The sequence below is a fragment of the Cavia porcellus genome, unplaced genomic scaffold (genome assembly GCF_034190915.1).
Source record: "Cavia porcellus strain 051 isolate PalLab524CR breed Dunkin Hartley unplaced genomic scaffold, mCavPor4.1 scaffold_10, whole genome shotgun sequence".
Classification (NCBI taxonomy): Eukaryota; Metazoa; Chordata; class Mammalia; order Rodentia; family Caviidae; genus Cavia; species Cavia porcellus.
Genome location: NW_026947493.1, coordinates 88,882,890 through 88,908,736, shown reverse-complemented (window position 1 = coordinate 88,908,736; position 25,847 = coordinate 88,882,890). Strand labels below are relative to the sequence as shown.

The window sequence follows — 25,847 nt, the reverse complement described above, 5'->3', positions numbered from 1 at the left end:
TAACGAAAGCCTGTAAATTTGAGTAAAAAGAGGAAGCAAAAGCAACATTATTACCACTGCAAATGCCTCCTACTTTAGGACAATGCTCCTCAAAATGAATATAAAATATATAACTTATCTTTCACTTCTCTTTACATACTTATCTTTCACTTTCTCATTTACATAATATATATATATATATATATATATATATATATATATATATATGTTGATCAACTTCCTCATGGCTGTCTTTACTTCCTGGTTTCACAATGTGTAGATGACAGGATTAAGCAAAGGAAATATCACAGTGTGAAACACAGATATTACTTTAGCTAGAGAAAAAGAGTCAAATGGGCATGCATAAATGTAGATGGAAGGCCCAAACATTAGCACCACAATAGTGATATGAGAATAGCAGGTAGAAGTGGCCCTCTTGAAGCTCTCACCTGAGTATGAATGTTTCTTGAACACGACCAGAAGAAAGTTATAGGTTATTAGCACAGTAATGAAACACACCACAGAGGTCAAGCAGCTGCTAAAGATCATCACCAACTACTCTAGGAAGGGATTGGCACAAGCAATCCAAACAACTTGTGTGATGTCACACAAGTAACTGTCTAATTAATTGGGTCCCCAGGAAGGGAGTAGAACAGTGAGAGCTACCTGTATTATGGAATGAATTAAGCCACCTATACAATAGAGAGCCATCAGGACACAGCACAGACACTGATTCATGATGGTAGTATAGTGCAGGGGGTGGTAGATAGTAGCATAATGGTCAAAGGTCATCACTGTGAGCAAGAACATATCTGAGGCCCCATAAAGTGTCAAAAGAAGATCTGTGAGATGCACCCACAGAAGGAACTTGTCTTCCTTTACACAAAGAAATATACAAGAATTTTAGGGGCTGTAGTGACGGAGTACCAAATATCAAGAAAGGCCAGGTTAGCCAGCAGAAAATACATGGGAGAAGTGAGATGGGGATCAAGACTGATGGTGCAAATGATAATGATATTCCCTGGAAGAATGAACAGATAAAGGGATAAAAATATAACAAATAGGCCTAGTTGTACTTCGTGAGTCTTTGATCAACCAGTGAGAATAAATTCTGTAACATTTGTGTAATTTCCGGGTTCCATTTCTTCCAATTAAAATTTTGCGAAAAAATAGTTTTTGAGAAAGAAAGAAATTTCAATTATTCCAAATAACACATAAGTAGAATTACGTTAATGTTTTTAAAATTGCCATATGTTGCCTGTCATTAAGAGACTGCATTATGATACATTTGATTTCCCTATTTTACACTTGAAAATCTAATTAAGAAATTATCATATTGGTTAAAAAGACTGACACCATATAAAGTGATGAAGATCAAATATCTGAAGATCAAATATCAACTTGTTAATTCTATAAGATTTTATTTTTAATGAAACTCAGTACTAAATTTCCTCTAAATATATGCTTCAATAAGCAATATGGGCAGCTTTCTGTTAGTTAAAATTAAGACTGATGAGGGAAAATGCAGCCTAGTGTTTCTTAGATCTTTTTGGTTTGGAAATCTTACCCACTAGTAAGCTTAAACTTACACTATAATGTTACAAGTATTGATTTGCCAGTATTTTACTCTTGCTTTGTAGTTTTCCCAGGACTTTGCTAACAATCATTGTTGTAAATGATTGAATTTTACACCTTATTCCTAGGTAACAGGTAAACGGACACAGTATGGTAATAAAAGTTGTCTATCAAAAATTTGTGATCGAATCCTCAATACTCATCATACAACTGTTTCAAGAAAGTAAGGAAAAAGTGTAGTTATCAGTAAATATTATTCTCAAGAAAGTATATTGTACTATAATTATCACCTTTGCTATTTCAAAGAGAAACTAAGAATAATATTATTTTTACAATTTTCTCTAAGGTTCAGTATTGAACCTAACATTAATAGAGAGAAGGAAACTTTTTTCAGAAAAATGAAATAATCATTTACTTTGCCTATATTTTCTTGCTTTGGTAATACTGAAAACTGCTCCTGTAAACATATCTTGTAACCAGCAACCAGTACTATAAAGTTGGCTTTGTGTTCCTGATGTAATGATATTGTATAATGCTGCTTTTCATCAGTGTTTCTTAGAAAAAGATAACACAAAATAAAAGTTTTATGAATACAAACACATGAGACAGATACTTATGGGTGCCACATAAGTAATTAACTGAAGAATTTTAATATTTGTTCCTTAAAACATACTGACTCAATTTTTAAATAATTTTGATGTACACGTGACTTCCAGTATGCTACAGAAGCATTGTATTGTGGAGAAAAGATGACAATACAAAGAGATACACAAAAAAGATCAATGTTTTTCAGGAATCTTATGGCAAAGGAAGAGGCAGAAAAACAAAATCTTATAAAGGTCAATAGTAAGAGACAATTTAGAAAGGCAGTAGCTCTCTGTTTATAAATTGTCCAGTGTGAGCTCCAGTGCCATAATTAATCATACTTGGTAAGACAGAAAAATTTAAAACTCAGTTTAGATTTATTGTAAGAAAAAAACAAAATAGTGCCTCTAGTATCCAAATTTCACCTTTCTTAAAAACTTGATTATCTGAAGATAGATTTCCAGAAAATAATGTTTTCACAACTTGCCTGAAATAGGCAGCTAGCAGCATTATAAAAATAAGAACCCAAAACATGAGTAATTGTAAGCTCACAGAATTCACTGGTGAGTAAAATAACAATCTAGAAATTAAATTTATTGAGCATCTAGAACTTTATGATTATTAAGTTCATTTGGATATTTTGCTATTATACAAACATATGGAAATGACTGAGTTTTTAAATTTTTTTCTTAACTGAATAATTATATTCTTATTACAGAAAAGAGATAAACATTTCAAAGCAGTAAATAGTATTACTAGGACATAAACTATTTGTTTTAATTTCATGGGGAACAGCAATATTCTGATTTTTGTCAGTCACCTCTTTCTTCTCTATCTTTTTCTGTACCTACACTGTCAAAAAGAAAGCAGAAAAAGCACTAATCTAGAAAGAAATAATTTAATTTGGTGTGTGCTGACATATTATAAAACCAAGCACATTTAGGCATTACAAACAGAAAGGATTATTTCATCAGAGAGTGTCAAAGGGATTCTTTTTGTATTTCAATGTTCAAAACACAATATAAAATTAGAAACTAATGATACCTTCCTTTCTTCAAGAACAAAAGCTAATTTTATTTATTCTTTAAGAAGGAAATGCAGAGCATGCACACTGCATCTGCTACTCACATTCATTAAGTTAAAAAAAGACATTCTAGTGTGGCATCTGAGTTCAAGGGTCAGGAGGTCAATGTAGCTCCCAGTTCTCAAGCTAACATTATTCAACCACTACATGTATCATCCAAACATGTCACTTGCTCATTGAAAGAAAAAACTGTTTTCTCTGTTAACTATGGCCTCATAAACAATTTGGACTCCAGCGAGAATTTGTCATTTAATACATATCAAAACAAATCCTTTACATTATATTGAAAGCCCTATCCCAAAACACATAATTCAGTGTTACTTGCACAAATTATCCATTTGTTTATTCAAGAAATAATTGGGGAGAAACTAGTGTATGTTAACTGGTAAGCCTAACTTTGTGAATAAAGAAGGCTGAGCTTCCACTTAACTAAACTTCTGGACTAATAGACAGACTAGTAACTACATAAACAAATAAAGCATAAATTAACAAAACAAATTACCAGTAGTGACAAGATTATATAAGAAGGTAATAAAAGGTAAACTATGAAAGAGAGTAAGTTGTGGTGGTGAATGTTGAATGTTTTAAAAAAGCTTCCCTGATTTATTGACATTTCAACTAACTCTGAAAATAAGAAGAAAATCATGTTAGAAATATAAAGACCTTTGTCAAGGAAAATCTTCCTTGCAATGAATAGAGGAAAAGGAATAGAATAAGGAGTTGGCCAAAGATCAAGTAATGTAGCTCACCACAAGAATATTTGGTCCAAAAAACTCCAAATGTATTTTAGTATGAAATTCAGAGACTTGCTTAATGATAGTAAAATTGAGAAATACCACCTTTGGTGCTATGTGAATAAAGTTTGGGTGAGACAAGATTGCAGAAAAAATTACAAATTTTAAGGTAATGATATACAATAGCTATTTAGACAAATGAATATTTTAGGAAATGTTTGGGAAATACAAATAGTAAGATTATTAATAGTGGATTATCTGTCATTATTTTCAAGCCTGCAAAGCTAGCTGGAATTTGACCTTTTTATGGCAATTTCAAAAGAACACTACATATCTTCTGTGTTTGAAATGAAACTTATCAAGTGTCATTCCAGGTCCCTAGTGAAATCTGACCGAATCTACAGTATATATTTAGCCATAGCCGTAACATGCTAAGAAATATTGGGCTTTTTGCCAATGAAGTGCAGAGAAACAATTATGTTCAAGGACAATTTTTGAGAGAATACAACATCCATAGTGACTGAGTTACAGCATTTCTTTTCAAGCCTGCCATTCAGGAAATGTATCTATTCCACACTAGCGTTTACTCTAAACCAGCGACATAGGTTGCTTGACTTGCTCTTCTTTTTCTAGCTGTTTGAGGAGTAGCATCAAGTTATTTATTTGTGTTTGTTCTGTTTTCCTGATGTGGGAACTCAGTGCAATAAATTTTCCTCTGAGGACGGCTTTCATTGCATCCCACACATTCCGGTAAGTTGTATCTGCATTTTCATTTTCTTTTAGGTATTGTTTAATTTCTTCTGTGACCAACTGATTACTCAAGAGTGTGTTATTCAGTTTCCATGTATTTGTGGGATTTTTGCAGTATCTTTTGTCATTAATTTCTAATTTCAGAGCGCTATGATCCAATAACATGCAAGGGATGATTTCAACTCTTTTGCATTTGTTTAAATATGTTGTGTGAGCTAATATATGGTCTATTTTAGAGAATGATCCATGTACTGCTGAGAAGAATGTGTATTCTGATGTTGTTGGGTGGAACATTCTGTATATGTTTATCAAATCCATTTGTTCGCAGGTGTGATTCAGTTCTGTTGTTTCTTTGCTCGTTTTCTGTCTGGTTGATCTGTCCCTTGGTGTCAGTGGCGTATTAAGGTCTCCTGTTAAAATTGTGTTACTGATAATTTGAGTTTTCATTTCTGTTAATAGCTGTTTTATATAACTGGGTGCTCTGGAGTTTGGTGCATATGTATTTAAGATAGTTATATCTTCCTCTTGGAGTTTTCCCCTAACGAGTACGTAGTGACCTTCTTTGTCCTTTATGGTCATTGTTGGTTTAAAGCTCACGTTGTCTGCAAACAGAATGGCTACTCCTGCCTTTTTTTGGATTCCTGCTGCATGAAGAATTGCTTTCCATCCTTTGACTTTCAGTCTGTGAGTATCCTTCTGGGTTAGATGGGTTTCCTGTAAACAGCATATGGTTGGATTTTGTTTCTTGATCCATTCTGCTAGTCTGTTTCTTTTGATTGGTGCATTGAGACCATTTACATTAATGGTTATTACTGTTAAATGCTGTTTTATTGTTGACATGTTATCTCTCTGCTGTTGCATCTTTATCTTTCTGTTCTGTTTAATTATCTGCTTTGTTTAGTGGTTTTTTCCTTTGTGTATCAAAACTGTCTTTCAATATTTTTTGCAGGGTTGGTTTGGTGTTCATGAAGTTCTTCAGCTGTTTGTCATGGAAGTATCATATTTCACCACTGATTTTGAATGATAGTTTTTCAGGATACATCAGTCTAGGTTGTAAATCGTTTTGCTTTAGGATTTGGAATACTTCTTTCCATGCTCTTTTTGACCTTATTGTTTGTGCTGAGAATTCTGCTGTGATTCTGATAGGTTTTCCTTTACAAGTGATCTGTCTTTTCTCTCTGACAGCTTTTAATAATCTATTCTTGTGTTGGATTTCTGGGATGGTGATTATTGTATGTCTGGGTGTAGTTTTATTTTGGTTATGACTATTTGGAGTTCTATATGCTTCACTGATCCTGATGTCGGTTTCTGATCTCATGCTTGGGAAATTTTCAGCGATTACTCCTCTAAATATTCTCTTGACATCCTTTATGTTGTCTCCTTCGTTTTCATTAATCCCTACCATTCTTATGTTATTTTTCTTTGCATCTTCTTGTAGTTGTTGAATTGTTGTTTCCTGATTCCTTGTTATTTTTAAAAGATCTTTCCTTTCCTGTTCACTAGCTGCAATCCTGTCTTCAAGGTCTGAAATTCTATCTTCACTTTCATTAAGGCGATTTTTACAACTTTCAGTGGAGTTTTTTATTTCCTGTATATCTCTGTGCATCTGCATTATGTATTCTGTTTGTTTCTTATATTGCTCATCTAGGGATTCTATCTTTTTGTTTAGTTCCTCCAATTTTTTATCTGTGTTGTCTTTAGATATATTCAGAATCTCTTTCATTTCTTTTATCATTTCTTCTTTTACCTGGGAGATTATTTCAAGTTTGAATTTCTTTAAAGCTTCCTGGGGTTGCTTGTTAATTTCAGTAGCTATTGTGTCCGATATTTGAGGTGAATGGCATATATTTTCTTCTATATACATTGCTCCTAGGGTTTCTTGAGATGGGCTGGAGGTTTGAGGTTGTAATTTGGTCTTTTGTTGTGTCATTTTCCTATATTTCTGTGTTTCAATGTTATTTGAAAGCTTCCTCAGGCTCTGTTGGATATCCCCTTCTATGTTTGCAGCTACTGAGACTCTGGCACCTTGCTGCCCCAAGCCACTGGGCCTTCAGAACCAATGGCCCTCCTCTGCCTGCTCAGAACTCTGCAGTTCCAGACAAGCTGGGCCTCAGGGACACTGTGTGCCCACCTGCCTGTTGGAAGCTCCACAGTTCTCCAATCACAGCCGGGATGTGAGGCAGATGTAGACGCCTCAAACCTACCTCTCCACTTCACTGCACCTGGAAGATTGGAGGGACCTGAACAGTCTGGGCTTGGGGCAGAGTGTGCTGAGCATTCACCGCAGGCTGCAGTGCCTCCGGACCCCGTGATGCTCCACCGCCCGCCAAGACATCCACAGTCCTTCAGACACACAGGGAGGCCAATGCAGGTTCCCCAGATCCTCCCAGCCCCTCCTTTGCACACTGATGGCTAGGTGCGGGAGGCCCAAACAGACTGGGCTCCAGGGATAGTGTGGGCCCGCCCTCCCGTTGGAAGCTCTGCAGTTCTCCAAGTGCAGCTGGGGTGGGGAGGCTGATGTAGAGGCCTCAAACCCAGGTCTCTACTTCACTGCACCCAGAAGCCTGGAGGGTCCAGAACAGTCTGGGATTTGGGCAGAGTGCGCTGAGCACTCACCACAGAAATGCCTGAGATTTGTAGCATTAGATTTTTTGTCTGAAACTATGAAGTTCAGGGTGGCCTTTAACTCACTTTGTAGTTCAGGCTAGTCTTGGGCTCCCTTTGTAGTTCAGGCTGAGTTAGAACTTACAGCAATCCATCTGCCTTAACCTTCTCAGTCCTGAGATTACAAGCATACAACTCCATGCCCAGGTTGTAGCATTAGAATTGCCTGGCAAAAAATTTCATGCATGAATGGTAATGCACCACTTTTGCTCTTCTCTGTTCAGGCTCTTGGGCCTCAGACTGCTAAACTCTCATAGCCTCCATTTAGGTATATGTCCCACAGTGGTTTTTTATCATCATCTTATGTTATTAAAATAAAATTCAGAAATAAAATTTAAGAAAGTTTAAATCATGTTCATTCTCAGTAGTATAATTAAATCTAATGTCACTTTGATCCATCATGGATGTCAGTTTCCTTCTTCAGAGAGCTACTACCTGATGTCACAACCTAATAAGGTTAAATGCAATGCATGATGAGATATAAAGAGAAAGACGCACATTCCCAGGATGCTGATTACACCATGATCATTATACTAATTTCTGTATTTAGTACCATTATAATAGTTTATTCATATACATTTTTCTATATAATCCAAAATCATAAATATATTTAAATGTTATATGTTTCATGTGTGTCATATATTACTCTCTAATACTGGAAATACATATTGAGACAGTTGACATTTCTGTACACTCGATTCTGATGTAGAACTGTGCCACAAATTACTACAATGCAATTCCTACTTTTATTCCACTATTTTAATGTTTTATAGTTTTTAAAATAAAATGGTTAGGACATTGCCTGATTTAAGCAATCTGGGAACCTAAGGCAGGAGGATTTCAACTTCATAATTTAAGCCCAGGCTTGGCAACTAGGAAACATAGTGAAAACTTGTCTGCAAATAAAAAATAGTGCTGGGCATATATCTCAGTTTCAATGTCCTGGATTCTAATCTCAGACCTCAAAGTTAACATAGGTCTTGTTTCCTGATAAGGCAATAAAACAACCGGCCTCATCTCACACTCAGAGTAGACCTGGCCTGTTCTCACCTTCCCCCCTTTGAGTTTAGGAGTCATTTCCAGAGTACATAGTCCCAAATCACCAGATTACTACTTCCATCCTACTTACTAGATGTAGGAGTAAAGTTGCAAAAAATACAGTTAGTCAATCCCTGCTCTGTAAACACAGGAGCAACATCATTTTAAGTGCAGTAATGCCCCTGTAGAGCATCGCAGTAGCCCAAATGTAATCCACGAATGGAATCTGTCAACTTGCTCATCAGTGCAGATTTTGGATCACTTTCCCTGTCCCTTCCATCTCAAACATTTTTCCTTTCATCACCAGATATTGGGTGAGGCAGGAAGGCTGTGTGCATTGTGAACTGGAAAGAGCCATAGGGAGATCAGGACGACATGTAGAGTCTTCCTTTATAATTTTGCTGCCATGTTTGGATCCAGGGTCACATGCTGAAAAAGGAACCTATAATTCAATTCCAGTTCATGAATTCTCTAGCTACAACTATGTCTTCAAGATTTTTACCCAAATTGTCTTCCAATAGAGTTAGTGTTTCTGTTTTAATATTGAGACCTTTTTCACATTTTTAATTTTAAAAAGATTAAGATAAAATAGGATATCAAAACAGAACAACTTAAGCAACATTGTGTTTTACCACAAGAAAACCTAACATAACAGTAGCTACCAAATTGTCTCTTTCCTTGAAATATTTGAGTATACCTAAATACACTATAGTATCAAACAAAACAGTATAGTAGAAAACCATTCAAGAGAATGAAAATATTACAGGGTATTCAGAACCAACTAACGGAAAACAAACAATCGTTACTATATCTCCTTGTCCATACAAAATTTTGTTTATACTGTCATGTATAATAAAATCTAACAAGATATAGCATGATAAAACTGATGGAGACAGATGAACAAAACCTTGTTAGGACTTCAAAACAAGATGATATTAAATCAACACTGCCTATTATGTCTTGATTTCTTCAGAATAGCTGTTCATATAATCACAGATAATAAAATCAAACAAACCGGAATAAAACCATTCCAACAAATGAATGAAAACATTATAAGGCTTCAAAGCAATATAATAGGGAATCATGGTTACCACATACTTTCATGTATTTTTAACATTCCTTACACTAGGGAGACTATTCAGTATTTATATATGTGAGTTTGATTTAGTTTGTTTACTTCATTCATAAGTATGGTCTCAAATTGCTTCCATTTATTTATAAATATCTCAATATGATCGTTCTTTATAGCTGAGTAGTACTCCACTGTATAAAAATACAACTTCTTATCCATTCCTCAGTTGATGGACACTTAGGTGGTTTCGAAGATCTGGCTATTACAAATTGTGCTGCTATAAACATGAGTGCACATATATCACCGTGGTATGATGTTTTCAGTTCTTCTGGGAATATGCCCAGAAGTGGAATACCTCGAACAAATGGGACTTCCAATCCCAGAATTTGGAGAAATTTCCAGACTGACCTCCACAACAGTTGCGCCAGTCTACAGTCTGACCAACAGAGCAGGAGAGTTCCTTTTTCCCCACAGCCTTTCCAACATTTATTGTTGGTAGCTTTCTTGATCCTGGCCATTCTTTCAGGAGTGAGATGGAATCTCAGGGTGGTTTTAATTTGCATTTCTCTAGTGAGTATTGATGATGAACATTTTTTCATGTATTTATATTTCTTCATCTGAGAAGTGTGTATTCATCTCAGATGCCAATTTTTGGATTAGATCTTTGAAATTTGGGGTCTGATTTTTTAAATTCTTTATATGTTTTAGACAGACATCCTTTTTGAGGGACAGTTCACTAAGATTTTTTCCCAGTTTGTGGGTTTCTTTTTCCCTATGTTTGAGATATTTTTTGAAATGCAGAAATTTTTTAAAAAGATGTGATCTCAGTTATTGAATCTGGGAAGTATTTCCCATGCAGTTTGATTCCTATTCATGAATTCTCTACCTACCATTATGCTTACAAATTTTTACTAAATTAGTCTTCCAATACATTTAGTGTTTCTGTTTTAATATTCAGATCTTTGATCCATTTAGATTTTAATTTAGTACATGGTGATAGGCATGGATCTAGTTTTCATTTTCAGCATATGGAGAGGCAGTTTTTCCAACACCATTTATTAAAGAGAATGTCATTCTTCCTGTGATCATTTTGGCCTCTTTATCAAAGACAAAGTGGTTGAGTGTGTTCATAGTTGTTGTATCTTGTAATCTATACCATTGATCTTCAGATCTGTTTTTATTGCAATACCATGTTTATTTTATTACAGTTGCTTTGTAGTATAACTTCAAGTCAGGGATTGTGATGCCTCCTACCTTGCCTTTGCTCCTTAGAATTGTCTTTGCTATTCTGGGTCTCTTCTGCTTACAGATGAATTTTAGGAGTGATTTCTCTAGATCTATGAGGTATGTTAATGGTATTTTCATTGGAATTGCATTGAATCTGTATAACAGTTTTGAGTGAATGGCCATTTTCACAATATTTATCCTTCCTATACATGAGTAAGGGATGTCTTTCCACTTTCTGTGAACCCCTTTGATTTCTTTTTTCAGGGTATTATGATTTTCACTGTATACATCTTTCATTTCTTTTGTGAGATGTCCTTTATAAGTATTTCATTTTTTTGGATTCTAATATGAAGCATTTAGCATCTCTTATGTCTCTCTCAGTGATTTTGTTGTTAATGTATAGGAATGCTATTGAATTTTGAGTGTTGATTTTGTATCCAGCTACATTGCTGAATTTATTTATTATATCTAGGAGACTCTCAATGGAGTTTTGGGGCTCTTCTGTATAGAGTATCATATCATCTGCAAATAATGATAATTTAATTTCCTCTTTTCCTACCTTTATGCCTTTTATATCTCTCTCTTGTCTAATTGCTCTGGCTAGTGTTTCCAGTACTATGTTGAACAGGAGCAGTATTAAGGCACATCCATGTCTTGTGCCTGATTTGAAGGTAAAGGCCTTCAGTTTTTGGCCAGTTAAAATAATGCTGGCTGTTGGTTTATCATTGATGGCCTTTATCATATTGAAGAAAGACCCTCTATACCAATTTTCTGTAAGGTTCTTATCATGAATGAATGTTGGACCTTATCAAAACTTTTTCTGCATCTAAAGAAATGATCACGGGATTCTTAATTTTGCCTTTATTGATATGGTGGATTACATTTATTGGTTTATGCATATTGAACCAACTTTGCATGCCTCGGATATATCCTCCTTGGTTGTGGTGTATACTCTTATTCATGATTTGCTGCATACTGTTTGCCAGTATTTTATTGAGGATTTTTGCATCTGTGTTCATTAGCGAGATTGGTCTGTAGTTCTCTTTTTTAGTTTGGTCTTGCCTAGGTTTTGGTACTAGAGTAATATTTGCTTCCAGGAATGACTTAGAAATAATTGCTTCCCTTTCAATTTCATTGAAGAGTTTGAGTAGTGTCATCATTAAGTCTTCTTTATTTCTTGTAGAATTCTGCAGTGAACCCACCTGGGCCTGGGCTCTTCTTTGTAGGTAAGGACTTGATTACATTTTCAATTTCATTATTAGAAATTTGGTTATTCAGAAGTTTTACATCTTATTGACTTAGCTTTGGTACTTCATATGTTTCTAGAAATGTCTCCATTTCCTCTATGTTATCAAACCTTTGAGAGTAGAGTTTTTTGAAATAGGTGTTGATGATCTTCTGTATTTCATCAGAGTCTGTAGTAATTTTGCCTTTTTCATCCCTTATTGCATGAATTTGAGCTTTTTCATTTCTTTTTAAAGTAAGGTTGGCTTGAGGCTTATCAATTTTATTTATTCTTTCAAAGAACTAACTCTTTGATTCATTGATTCTTTGGATGGTTTTCTTAGTCTCTATTGCATTAATTTCTACTCTGATTTTTATAATTTCCTCCCTTCTTTTAGCTTTGGTCATGACTTGCTCTTCTTTTTCTACATGTTTGAGATGTAACATTAGTTTATTTATTTGTATTCATTCTGTTTTCCTGATGTGGAAACTCAGTGCAATAAATTTTCCTCTGAGGACTGCTTTCATTGCATCCACAGACTTTGGTAGGTTTTATTTGTATTTTTCATGTGTTTGTAGAGTTTTGCAATTTCTTTTTTAATTAATTTCTAGTTTCGTGGCACTATGATCTGATAACATTCATGGGATATTTTAACTTTTTCATTTATTTAAATATGGTCTGTTGGCTAGCATATGATCCATTTTAGAGAATGTCCCATGTACTGCTGAGAAAAATGTATATTCTGATGTTGTTCAATACAACACTCTGTATATGTCTATCAAGTCCATTTGTTCCCAGGTGTGATTCTGTTCTATTTCTTTGCTTATTTTCTATCTGGTTGATCTGTCCCTTGGTGTCAATGGTGTGTTAAGGTCACCTGTTATAATTGTGGTTTTTTTTTGACTTTTCATTTCTATTAATACTTGCTTTGTATAACTGGATGATCTCATATTTGATGCAGATATATTTAAGATTGTTATCTCTTCCTCTTGAAGTTTTCCTCTAACCAGTATGTAGTGGCCTTATTTATCTCTTTGGATCATTCTTGGCATGAAGTTCACATTGTCAGCAAACTGAATAGCTACCACCACGTTTTTGGGTTCTTGTTGCATGAAGTATTTTTTCTAGCCGAATTCTCATTACAAACAATGAAGTCAAGAAGAGCATGGAGTGAAATATTTCAAATCTTAAAGGAAAATGATTTTCAACTTAGACTGACCTATCCTGCAAAACTGTCCTTCAAAATGGATGGAGAAATAAGATACTTCCATGACAAAGAACAGCTGAAGAACTTCATGATCACCAATACAAATTTGCAAAGAATACTGAAAGTCAGTTCAAATACACATAGGGAAAAAACCACTGAGCAAGGCAGACAAACAAAATGGAAAGATAAAGATGCAACAGCAGAAAGATACCATGTCAACAATAAACCAATACATAACAGCTATAACCATTAATATAAATGTTCTCAATTCACCAATTAAAAGAAACAGACTGGCAGAATGGATCAAGAAACAACATCCAACCATATGCTGTCTATAAGAAACCCATCTAACTCAAAAAAGAAATTCAAAGCTTGTAGTTATTTCTAAATATTAAAATTTGCTCCACTGATTTGCAGGCCATTTTCTTCTTCTTTGCCAGTATCAAGGTGATTTTTTTCAATCACAGAAGTTTTCCACTCCAATTTCAAGCCAAAGATTGTAATGTCCCTTTCTTTGCATTTGTTCCCAGAAATATTTCTGGTATTCTGGGTCTCTTTTGGATCCAAATAGTTTTTGGAATAGTTTGCTCTATTTCTGTGAGATATGCTACTTTAATTTTGCTATGGATTGCTTTAAATCTCTATCATAAATTTGGAATCATGGCCATTTTACAATATTTTTTCTTCTTCCAGTATAATTCAATACATTTTTAAATTTCCTTTACAATCAATCTTTTAGACTGAAACTCTTTTTAAGAATAGATCTTTTACTTTGTTAGATTTCTTCTCATGTATATTCTTTCTGTAAGTGGTGCTATGGATATAAATTTCTACAATGCCTCCTGTAAAAATCTAAGAAGGAAGAGGGGTTTGTATTTTTATTTAACATAATATTATTGCTGAATAACTGACAACTTAAAATGATTGTAGGGCTTGATTTGTGTCATTTTTAGTCCTTCAAGCATGAGTACATGAAAATTTCTCCTATTTTGATGTCCTATTCAGCTGTTAGGCACACAAAAGTCTTGGATAGGTAATGCTTGGGCTCAAGTGGGAGCTGACTATATCCCTGGCTTGTCTATCTTCTGGTCTTCTCAACTAAATGACCTGATATTCATCCCAGATATAATAGCAGCTGGTATTTCTGCCTGTCTCTCAGTACAAGTCAATGTTAAATTTTTCCAATCTAACTCATAGGTGTGACCAGGTCATCTGTAGACTTTACTGTGTTTAACAGTGGTCATCTGAAAACTTCCCTTGATTAAGTTCAGTCGGCTTTAGGTCGGTGAGAAAGAGGAAGACTGATAAACTTAGGGAGTTTTGTATGACATAAATATAGTTTGAGCACAAATAATAATTACTTCCCTTGTGAAGAAAGTTTGAACATAAGGCAATTCTAAACCTTTGCCAACTTTTCTACAATATGATCCTAGTTATGGTACAGCACCATAATTAGTAATTCTCTGTGCATTCTATTTGTCTCTAGAATATATGTTATTCCTGTGCAGAATCAGAAAATATCAAATGGCATTTTTTATTTCTTTTGGTTCTAGAGATTCAACTCATGACCTTTTCTTCCCAGGCAATCTCTTGTACCACCAGGCTAAAACACTGGCCCTGAAAAGTCACTTTTTCTACATTGAAGGGTAAAATATTTCGTGGTGCTCAAGAATGTATTCCAAAGGAGTAAGATATGCTGATATTGAATTTATCATTTAAAAAAATAAAATATCAATTATTTGTATTAATTTCTAGTTGATTTTTATATTGTCAAATGATGACATGAGATTCCACTCCAGGGTTGGTGAACATCACCCAACAGGAGCTCAGAAGATAAAATGTGACAAACCCATCTATGCTCAAAATGGTGTGTAATTTTTCTTCTCCAGAAACTTGTGTACTTACTCCCATAGGTATTTTCATAAGGATAAATTATAATTGATCTCAGAAATAACAACCTGTTTAAAGAATAAAGCATTGTTTAGCATTAAAATAGTTCTTTCTAGTTCTTTGAAAGCTGGACAAATACCAAAGCATGAGTTGGAAATAGTTGGAACAGTCTCCAGCCTAGAAAGATGGTCACTTGTACAGGCAAATTTGTAAAAATGTTTAGAGAAAAATCCTATTCTGGGTTTTAGGGTGAAAAAGTCTCTAAGGCATTTCTGTTATTTTCCAAATAACTTAAGAAATGTTTTCTACCAGTAAGAAAAGGCTACACATTTTAAGTCCATTTTAAAATTTATGTGTCTCTGATGCTCACATGTTAAATTTGTATCTATCAACTAATAATCACAATTTACATATGAATAAAGAAACAGTTATGTGTCTTCTTCATGTGCATGAAAGCTAAAAGGCTGACTCAATTCTCTTGCTAACTCTTAATCAGCATATGTTAGGAACATGTGTAAATCATTTCCTTGATAGCTGTTTTCCTCCTCCAGAAAAGGCAAAAAGTTGTTCAAAGCAGTAGGCCTAATGTTTGGAAGATGTACAGTCTAGTGTCAAGGTGGATTTAATTTCCAACAATTTGGAAAAAATGTGGAGCTTCCAACTTAATAGTAAAGAAACACATGTACAATAGATAAGTGGAAACTTTTCTGCAGCTAGGAGTGGGTTTCTACTTAAGAACCTTTATGTATCTTCCAGAGAGCAGTCCTGGCCATCACACTTCAATTATTTGCTTAGTTACTTGATCCCACACAACCAGACGTCTGTCTCCAGAAAGAATCCAGCTGCCTGTCTCATCAAAATTCCATTGGTCATTGGCTTCAATGGAGGACCACCAGAAAATGCTATGGAAATCTGTACTCTGCTCTACGAGTGGTAACTTCTCTAGAGTACTTAAAAAGCTTGCAGAGTTACCACTGTTTGCCAGGTTTCTACAAGAGGTAGATAAAAGACTCAGCAAAATTTTTCCAGTGCATTTTATAAGTTTACACTTTAAGTTTCAAGTCCATAATTTATTACTGAAGTATTTTATTCACATAAATGATAACTAGATCAATAGGGAAGAGAGAAGATAGAAGATCCTCCCATAGGTTAAACATGCACTCATCTCATAAATGTGATACGTAGCAACTAGAACCTACTGATTTTAATGCGAAGTCAGTTGTTTCCACTGTGTTTCAGAGTCATTCTCCTTGGGGAAATTGTTACCCAGAATGATAAATCAAAACATGGATTTTATGGGTGTTTTTCTAGAAAGGAAAAATTCTTATTCTCATTTGACCCATAGATGAGATATGTAAACCTCATCTAAGATGAATCCCTTGTCTTTGTTGTTAGCAAATGGTCATTTTTTTTATGTGCTTAATTTAGTTGTTGGGAAGAAAGAAAAGTTTGGTAAGTTTTCATTTTTTTCTCTAATCTTATATGTATCCAACAAAAGGAATTGATGAAATGGCAAAAAATGATTAGAAATAATATGAGATAAATGAAGTCTTTTTGAAGTGGGTTCATTAATAATATAGAAATCCAAGCAGCCAAATTGATGAATTTGCATTTAGTTAGCAGCAACCACTAGCATGGACCTATTTCAGAGCCTCACTGAGTGGCCCTGATCTGGAAAACTTTAAAGTTTTTAAAACAGAGAACCACAAAAAGACATCCTATTGGAAAAAATTTAGCTAGAATCTTACATGAATTTTTGGTTGACACCTGTATTCTTTGTTGAGCAGATTAAGTTTTCTCCTGTGGATAAAGCTCATCCTGCTTTTCCATTATGATTGTATTCTGAGTAATTTTCCATTTTTTCTAAGTCAAATCAGGACACTAGTTAAATTCAGGGCTTAAAAGTATGTAGTTATGTCAAGCTACAACACTTTTATTATGATGATTACAGCAAGCTATTTAAACAAGTTGGCTGTACGTCATCTCAAGATATAGGTTTCCTTCTAAAAGTAAATCAGATAAGAAAGTAAACTGATGCAGAACACATTTGATATGTCCTTAGAAAGCAAAGGATGATGATAGCCACTCTGTCTCAGTGAAATCAGTCCACAACTCTTAATAATTCTTGCCAATCTATTTACTTTTAATTGGCAGTTGTGGTTTCATTATTTATTAATAGGCATGTATATTTTCTAACAATGAACTAGATTTCAGAAAGACCATTGAATAGAATTTCATGTCAAAATATAGTAGGGGAAACTTTAAACATTACCTTTCCCTAGAGTTTCTGGGATATAAAACCATAGCAGTCAGGTCAAACAAGGAACACTAAAAATTTTAGTTACTAAGTCAAAAAGATACATAGGCAACACAGGAAGAAAATCCCTAGTTAAAGAAGCAGAATGACATTTCTATGTTCTCAATTTAAATGGATCATCGTTTTCACAAGATTGTATGAGCATTTATTACCAAGACAGTACATAAAATTATATTAGCATTTATAAAAAAGACATTACATAAAAAATTGAAGCATAAAAATTTTGACTACTGGATTACTTCATAATCCAGAATCTATGAAACAGAAAGTCTTACCTATCTCTACTTATTTGTGAGGAATACCTCCAAATGATATAGTTCTTAAGCTATAAACTTCAAATAATATAAACAGAATATGACTCAACCTGCTAAATGTGTGTAATTCTAAGTTCTTTTTCTGAAAAATTGGGAAATGAGTTCTAGGATGAATAGAGTTTAAGAAAAGGAACAATTTATGGAAAGGGAAAATTTTTCTAACAAAGAAAGAAGGCAAAGGGAAAGTGAATTGCCTGAACTTTCACATCTAAGTAAGCTAAAATGATTTCATGTCTCCATGAGTCTCTTGGTGATATTTTGATATATTTGTGATCTGTGTATTGATGAACTAGGGATATTTAAGTTACCCATCATTTTAAGCACCAATCCTTTCTGTATTATGAGAATGTCACTAGCTCTTTCCTCCAACTTTTTGGGATTCTATAGCCCAGTGGTACAACCTGTCACCATCATTCTAGATGAAAGAACAGGAGTAGTCATTCCCTCTGTCTTCTGTGACTCTGTCCCTTGCGATCTATCTACAACTTCTGCATTGGCCCCATATGTTCTGTGTCAATAATTTTTCTCCATTTTTCAGTGAGATTAGCTAATTTATCTTTCAAATAGAAGTGACCACCTGAAGTATCTGTCTTTCTGTGTCTGATTTTGTTACATTCAACATGAAGTCACACTATTTTTTGAGACACAGTCTCACTTCATAGTTCAGGCTGCCTTGACTATATAACCCAGGCTGGTATTGGACTCACAGGTATTATCTTCCCTCACAACCCTGACTGCTGCAAAAACATTAATAAGCCATCATGCCTGGCTTGGAAAGTCACCCCAGTTCACAATTCAAGAATTTAGAGCTCTAAAATTCAGCGTGCATGTCTCTCTATGTTCATGGAGTGGATCAGCAGTGTGTTCACAACTTAAGGGAAAACAGGCCCTGAAACTGACAGCAACATTTTCAGAGAATCAAGTCCTCTTTATACAATACACAACTGAGTATTACATTTTCATTATCTTACATGAATATAAACACCATTAATATAAAAACACAAGACCCCCATGCATAAAAGAAGTAAGGGGGCAGAGATACATACTCAAGACACTATCACATAATGAGCCATGATAATTTCATAATGGCTGTCATTATTCCCAAACTTCACCATATTCACTTATATTTACTATAAGTGTTGCCTTCTCTGAGACCTCCATCACCAGAGCTGCTTGCATAACAAACTGACATGGCCATGGGACCTCCTTCTGTTGATAAGGATGAGTCAATCCCTGACTGTACAGCTCTGGAATAAAAACAAGACAAGGCATCCCTGGTGTTCCCACTCAGTGGTCAGAGAACACAGACACCAAGGACCTGATGCTAAAATGGTTTTTCCTTGCCAGTATTTTAAAAGATAATTCATGGAGAATATCAGATACTGAGTATATAAGTGTACGCACATGGGATAAACAGGTGACAGTTTCCTGATCAGGATCTCTGTTTTCAGTGGTCCAATATGGGGTGCAGCAGGTGCAGTGTGGGGAGTCTTGGTCAAGCCTGCAGCATCCTGAGGACTCTCCTTTGCAGCTGATGCATTCATCTTCAGTAGCTATAATGTGTACTGCTTCTGCCAGGCTTCATGGAATGGCAAGACTGGGTCTTATTAACTATTAATTATGCAGACTCCAAGAAGGGCTAATTGACCACCAGAGACCCAAGGGCAAGAACACATTGTATCTATGAATTATCAATGTGGAACAGAGCACATGGTCATGTATTAGTGTGTAAGTGAAATAGTGAGGGAACAGCATTGCAAGCCAGACAGAAACCTTCTTCAGGGGGTCCATGACCAGGTGAGGAGGATCCACAGATCCACAGAACACAGGAAAGGTCCTAAGGACAGGTGCAGAGGAGGAAGTTGGTTAGCAAGTGCTCCCTGTCAGCCTCTGTGCTTCGCTCTCTATCCTAAGTCATATCTTCTAACTGACTGCCATGAATAAGCTGTGAATGGCTAATGGAGCAAACTAATTATAAGTAAAGATGCTCTGTTAAATCTAATTACATGGATATGTTTACACAACTACTTTTCATCTATTAACTGACTTTCTTTGACAAGTAAATGTAACTTGCATACATCTTAAAGTATGCGGTGAATTTTGTGAGTTTTGGTTTCTTTTGAGTGCCAAATCACCATCATCTAAAAATAATCAGATCATTTTATCCCCATGACAAGGAATTGTCTCGTGCAGAATTAAAAGTTTCAGATTGGGGCATTAAATCCTTCACACCTTTCTCCTCAGGGGCTGAATACACACAATTCTTGCCTCAATCAGGTCACTTCAGAAGACTTTGTCCCCAGGATCAGCACCAGCCCCATGTGCAGCACAGCACTAAAAGGAGGGAATAGGGGCAGCCTGGCTGCACTCAGGACACTGTTCAAAAGTCTCAGTGAGCTATTTCTTCTCATGGTAGCTTAATAGGGGTAGCTGAACAGGAGTAGAAATAAGGATTTATTCAAAACAGTTGTAACATTATATCTTTTGGATATCTATTTACCTCTCTACCTATACCTTTATATATAATCTCTCTTTTGGCTTGGATGTCCATGTCCTTTCAAAGCCTCATGTACTTATAGGCAAGCCTTCTCAGAGGTGCCTAGATGTAGGTCTTATGAATATGTTTTAAGAGTACCTGTTAATGAAATGGCTAACTTATAGGTATGAGTAGGGACAGTGGAAACATCACCCTGTCTTGCTTTCGTTATATATGGCCTATCACTATATGAAGACCAGGCACAAGGATGTTTTCTCTCTATTAATCAAAATATCGCAGTACTGGGTTCTGTATGTCCAAGACTTAAACAGGAAGTAGTATTTGCAAAATATTCTGCCAAATTCTTCAATGTGAATTTTCTGGCATATTGCCCATTTTTGTTTCTTAGGCAGTTTCTCTTTCTTTGTCACCTCTGATGCTATTCAGAGGTGCTTCTCCTGGGCAATTCCCCCACAGTAACCAAACCCAAAAGCTCTCTCAAGTAATCCTGATCCATGATCAAGGTGGAATTGCTAGTCAGCTCAATCATTTGGCTCAGAGGAAAGGTGAATTAACTTGATGTTCTTCTTCTTACTTCCCCTAGGCCCAACATGGTTTGTGCCTGGCCATGGGAAGGGTGTGTTTGACTTGTTCTCCTCCCAGGACTTGCATGTCTTGTGCCAGGTCATGAGGTGGGAAAATTCACTTCTTTTTCTTCATGTTGCTTCTTGCAGGCCCAGCATGGCTTCTGCTGCCTCACAGGTGTGGGAAATTTGGCTTGTTCTCCTCTCAGGTCCTGCATGGCTTGCCCTGAGTAACAGGGCAACTGAAAGGTGAACTGGCTTCTTGTTCTTGACATTCCTCCCAGACACTAAATGGCTTTGCATGTGTTCTTGCTTTTAATAAAATAGATCATTTCACAGATGTGTAGTGACATTAAAGTGTACAAAACTATTTAAAGCATAACATCACACACAAAATTGCAGAAAACTTTTTATGTCACAGGAGTATATTCAAAAGCATCAGCAAAATTTGAAAACACTAAAAAAGTATACAAGTAATAGAATCATTTAATTTTGTTATCAACTGTTTATGTTTATATATGATTGTGAATTACTCTATGTGTTTGATGGTACAGTATTAAACTCAATTATAATGATACATATTTATATTACCACAGCTCACAATAGATAAAATACGGGAGTGATCTACTTATATAAGATAATGAAGACTAAAAATGTAGTGCAACTACAAAATAAAGGTAAATTTGAGTTGTTTTAAGGAAATGCATGAATTTTGGGATAATATGTATAAATTAATTCAGACAAAGAAAGTTAAATATCACATGATCTGTCTAAAATAAGAGACACACATTAGAAACAATCCAGAATTGTTTGTTTAAGGAATTGAAAAGTAACTTCTGTGGAAAGGTAAAGAAATCTGAGGCATAAGGAAAGACAGAGGGAATATGAAAATGACCAAGATGTGACAAATAACCATTACATACCACAAACATATAGTGATAAGAAATTTAGGGATTGGGCATTTAGTTCAACAGCATAAGAACCTTCTTGGCAAATGCGAGGTCATGAGCTTGATCCTCGGCACCAAAAATAACTTAAAAAAGTAAATAAACATAAATTTATAAAGAATGTCAGATAAAATAAATAGTAAAAGAAATTTGGAGCACCTTTCGAGTTATAATGATAGACTAGAATATTTGGAAGGAAAGTAGGAGGCATCTGTGACACAAAATGAAAAATGGGACCGTTTACAAAGCAGTATATGCTAAAGGCAGAAATTTAAGAAGTGTACAAAAGGATGTACTTTATAATAAATATTAAAGTAAGATGTTGAAAGTGGGAGTTTACCTCCTTTGTTTGCTAATTGCCGAAAATACTGGATTTATATCTCAGTCTTTTCTACTTATGACTCAGAAAATCATCTATTCATTTCAACTGACTATTTCTTACTTTCAGGGAGACCAATTTTTTGAGTTCTTCATTCACTATATACTTGATAGTCATTCACTGTCAAAAGAATAGCTGGAAAAAATTGTTGCATTATATAAGTGAAATAAAACAGAAAATCTTAAATACTTCACAGTTTATTTTATGTAAGAAAACAAGAATATAAGACCGTTAAATGGAAAAAAAAAGAGAGGTAAAAAACAAAGTTTTTTTGCAAAACTAAAGGGAACTAAGAAATGGAGGGATGTTAGAATCTGGTAAAATAAGAATTACAGTGAGTTAGGCATATGTGTAAGGGTTTATAATAAGTGCATCCATTATATACTGTAAACACTGTTGATAAAAATGAATAAGAAATAAAGAATAAAAAAAGAATGTAGAAAAATTTGAGACAGAGGAAGATTATCATACCTGAAAATGCAAAACACATCAACAGGATCCACATGAATGCTGGCACTGTTTTCTTTCAGAAAAGAGCATAACACAGCACAGGCACACACATTCTCACCACAGGGAGAGTCGTCTGAAAACTGAAACAGGAATTTGCAGGAGCTGAAGCAGAAATCAATCTGCTCACAGATCAGGAGAGCAAGACCTAGACAGTGGATAGACATTCACACAGCATCACACCCTCCCTATATGGAGAGCACAGCTATTCATGGCACTCAGCATTTCACATGTTCACAAAGCAAGCACCATTAATTTAAAAAAGCATGATGTGAGTATATGGACAAAAATAAAATCTGATGAAGAGTTGACAAAATAGCAGAGCACTGTCACATGATCTATCACATTCTCTTGAATGCATCTTTGTTACCAGACTTACCCAGTGAATTCACGTCGTCAGTGGACACTGTCTGCTGCGAGTGTCAATCACAATGCTGTTTATATAGCAGAAAGAAATGCAAATAAGGGCTCCCTGTACTCATGAAAACCAGCCCAACCCTCACCCTGCAGCTCTGCACAGGAGCCAAGCCCTGGATGCCCAATTACCTCTCAATAATCAGGACTGAGCACAGATGATCACTATAGATTGGGAGTCTCCTGTTTTTGCACTTCTGAAAGGCAAATTATGGAGAAAAAGGAATGAGTGAAGGGGAAGTGGGCATGACTGGGATAAACAGTGGACATGTGGGACAGTTTCCTGACCAGGGTGTCCTTGTGTTTTCAGGTGTCCAGGTTGAGAAGCATCTGGTGGAGTCCAGGGGAGGCTGGATGCAGTCTGGAGGTTTCCTGAAATTCTCTTGTGAAGCTTCTGGATTCATGTTTAGGAGCTATGACTTGCACTGATTCCCCAGGCTCCAGGGAAGGGGCTAGAGAGGATCACACACATCAGTCATGATAGTAGTTACACAGTCTATGAAGAGTCCGTAAAGGACTGATTCACTCTTTCCTGAAAGAACTGTAAAAACAGTGTAAGTCCTGAGAACATGGCTCTGTATCACAGTACAGCGCACACACAGTGAGGTGACATCAGTGTGAGCCTAAACTAATACTCTCATGACTCAGATCCACAAGGGGGCGCTTTTTCCATGAAGAAAGAAATAGGGCACCAGGAGCAGGTGCAGGAAAGGAAACTGACATGTGAGGGCTTTCATTTGGCTTCTAAAATTTTCTTTCTGTTTTAACATTCTGTGAAATGAGACCTTGAAATACATAGCCTTCAGGTTACATTTGTATATCCGAGGTGAAGTAAACATTCTATGTAAAAATTAATTATATGTGCATACATATGTACTTACTTTTTTCATCTTCTATTTAAGAATTTCACTTTATGGTTATCCAATGTGCTCTCAAGGAAGCTTAAAATGTTTATGAAATGAGATTTCATTTAAATGTCAAATTAACCAGGCGCGGTGGTTCATTCTTGAATTCTAGCACTTGGGATTCTGTGGCAGGAGAAAAGTGAGCTCAAAGCCAGACTGAACTGCATAGTGATTCTATGTCTTCAAAAAACAAAAAAAAAATCGAGTGAACATCATCTAAAAAATAATTTGATAGTTTTTTTCTGATGATGAGATATTGTCAAATGCCAAAATAAAAGCTTCATAATAGGATATTAAAATCATGACATCCTTGTTTATAAGAACTGAAAAAAAACATGACCCAAACTTCACCTTGGCAATGGAAGAATACTTGGTTCTCAAGCTCAGCCACAGCCCCATTAGGAGTCCTTTGCACAAGGCCTCCCTGTGCTTATGAAAACCGGCCCAGCCTTCTCTCTGCAGCTCTGGACAGGTGCCAAGCCATGAATGCACAACTATTACCTCTCAGTAATAAGTACTAACAGAAGTAAATGCTCAAAATCTTCCTTACATGACCATCCCCTGCAGCACAGTCTCATGCAAGTCACAGAAACAGAAATTTTTGGCTAAGATTGTGTCTCAGGCTACTGTTGTTAAGTTCAGGAGATTCAACTATACAACACTGGGTCTCAGGATCCTGTGGCAGTCACCCTGGCTCAGCCTCTTTGATCACCCAGTTACACAAACAAACACATTGGGTACTGGCAGAAGAAACCCTTATCACAGGTTTGAACAATGTGGAGAACTCCATGCAGGCACCAGGTAGTTAGTGTAGACCCTTCTCTGCTTGGCGACAGCTCCATTGGATGAGGACCCTGTGGTCTCTAGTTTATCTACAGGAGCCTGGGATTGTGATGGGACACACTTCCCATCACTCCTCTTCTCTTCATGCATCCTATCTAATCTGAAACTCTGGATGTCAGGACCTTTCCTGCTGACACCTGATCAGATTCGTTCTCCAACTAGCAAAGTCATACATGGTTCCATTGCAGTAACTGTTCCTGTAATTGCATCCAACAATGTTGGAGACCACTACAAAGTGGCTCTGAGCCAGATTTAAAATTAACAAGTTGGCTTTCGGTGTTTATCTGTGAGTCTGTCCTAGGCCTCACCCCATTGCCTGGCAACCGGGGCTGATTCAGTGAACCTCTATGAATCATTGGGTCTGGCTGAGGTGTGTAATGGCCTACTTGGCCATAGATATCCCAAAGGGCAAGATAAGGCCACACCTAAAGACACCTTGACTCTAACACTAAGTAAATAGAAACTGCAGCTGAAGGAATCTCATTCCTGCGGTCACAGCCCTACCATAAAAGCCATCCTGGAGATGAGATGTCTCTAAATTGGCATAGTTTCCTATTTGGAGAAGTCTTTTATGTGACTTTCAAGTTTCTGTTCATTTCTCATGCTTTTCTCAGTTTCCCAACCTTTGTTTTGGACCTAATACATATGGGCAGTCCAGAGAAGCATTTGCTTTAGCCATATGATTCTAGAACTCAGCTAAAGTACTTTGACCCTCCTACAGCCCTAAAATCATACTATTTATCTCATTTATTTAAACCTTTGCCATATACTGGTTCGGGAGTTTGGGGACCTAGATCAGGACCCAATAACTGGCACCTGGAACAGGGTCCTAGAATTCTTGGACTAAGAATTTTAGCCTGAAAGTGTAGGTCCACCTGAGTGGAAATATTTGGACATGGAGGAGGCCTTCACAGAATGAAAACTTCACCAGGTATAGATGGAGAGAAGAGAGGGAATGAAAAGGGTGAGTCTTCCCACTGTGAAAAGCTGTTATATTCTGGAGCAAACTATGGTGCAAAAAGTTTTAGCTGAGGAGCAAATGTATTACAACTGTACCAAAGCCTGCTTAAATGCTCAGTGTCTCCGGTGCCAAAGAAATAATTAACAAAAATGTTAAAAGATGTAACCAAG

General features: G+C 35.9%; 1 pseudogene; it reads right to left on the bottom strand.

The window, feature by feature from the left end:
• Nucleotides 1-201: 201 nt before the first annotated feature.
• On the bottom strand, nucleotides 202-1,121 carry LOC106025826 (olfactory receptor 4M1-like; annotated as a pseudogene).
• Between the last annotated feature and the right edge of the window lie 24,726 nt (nucleotides 1,122-25,847).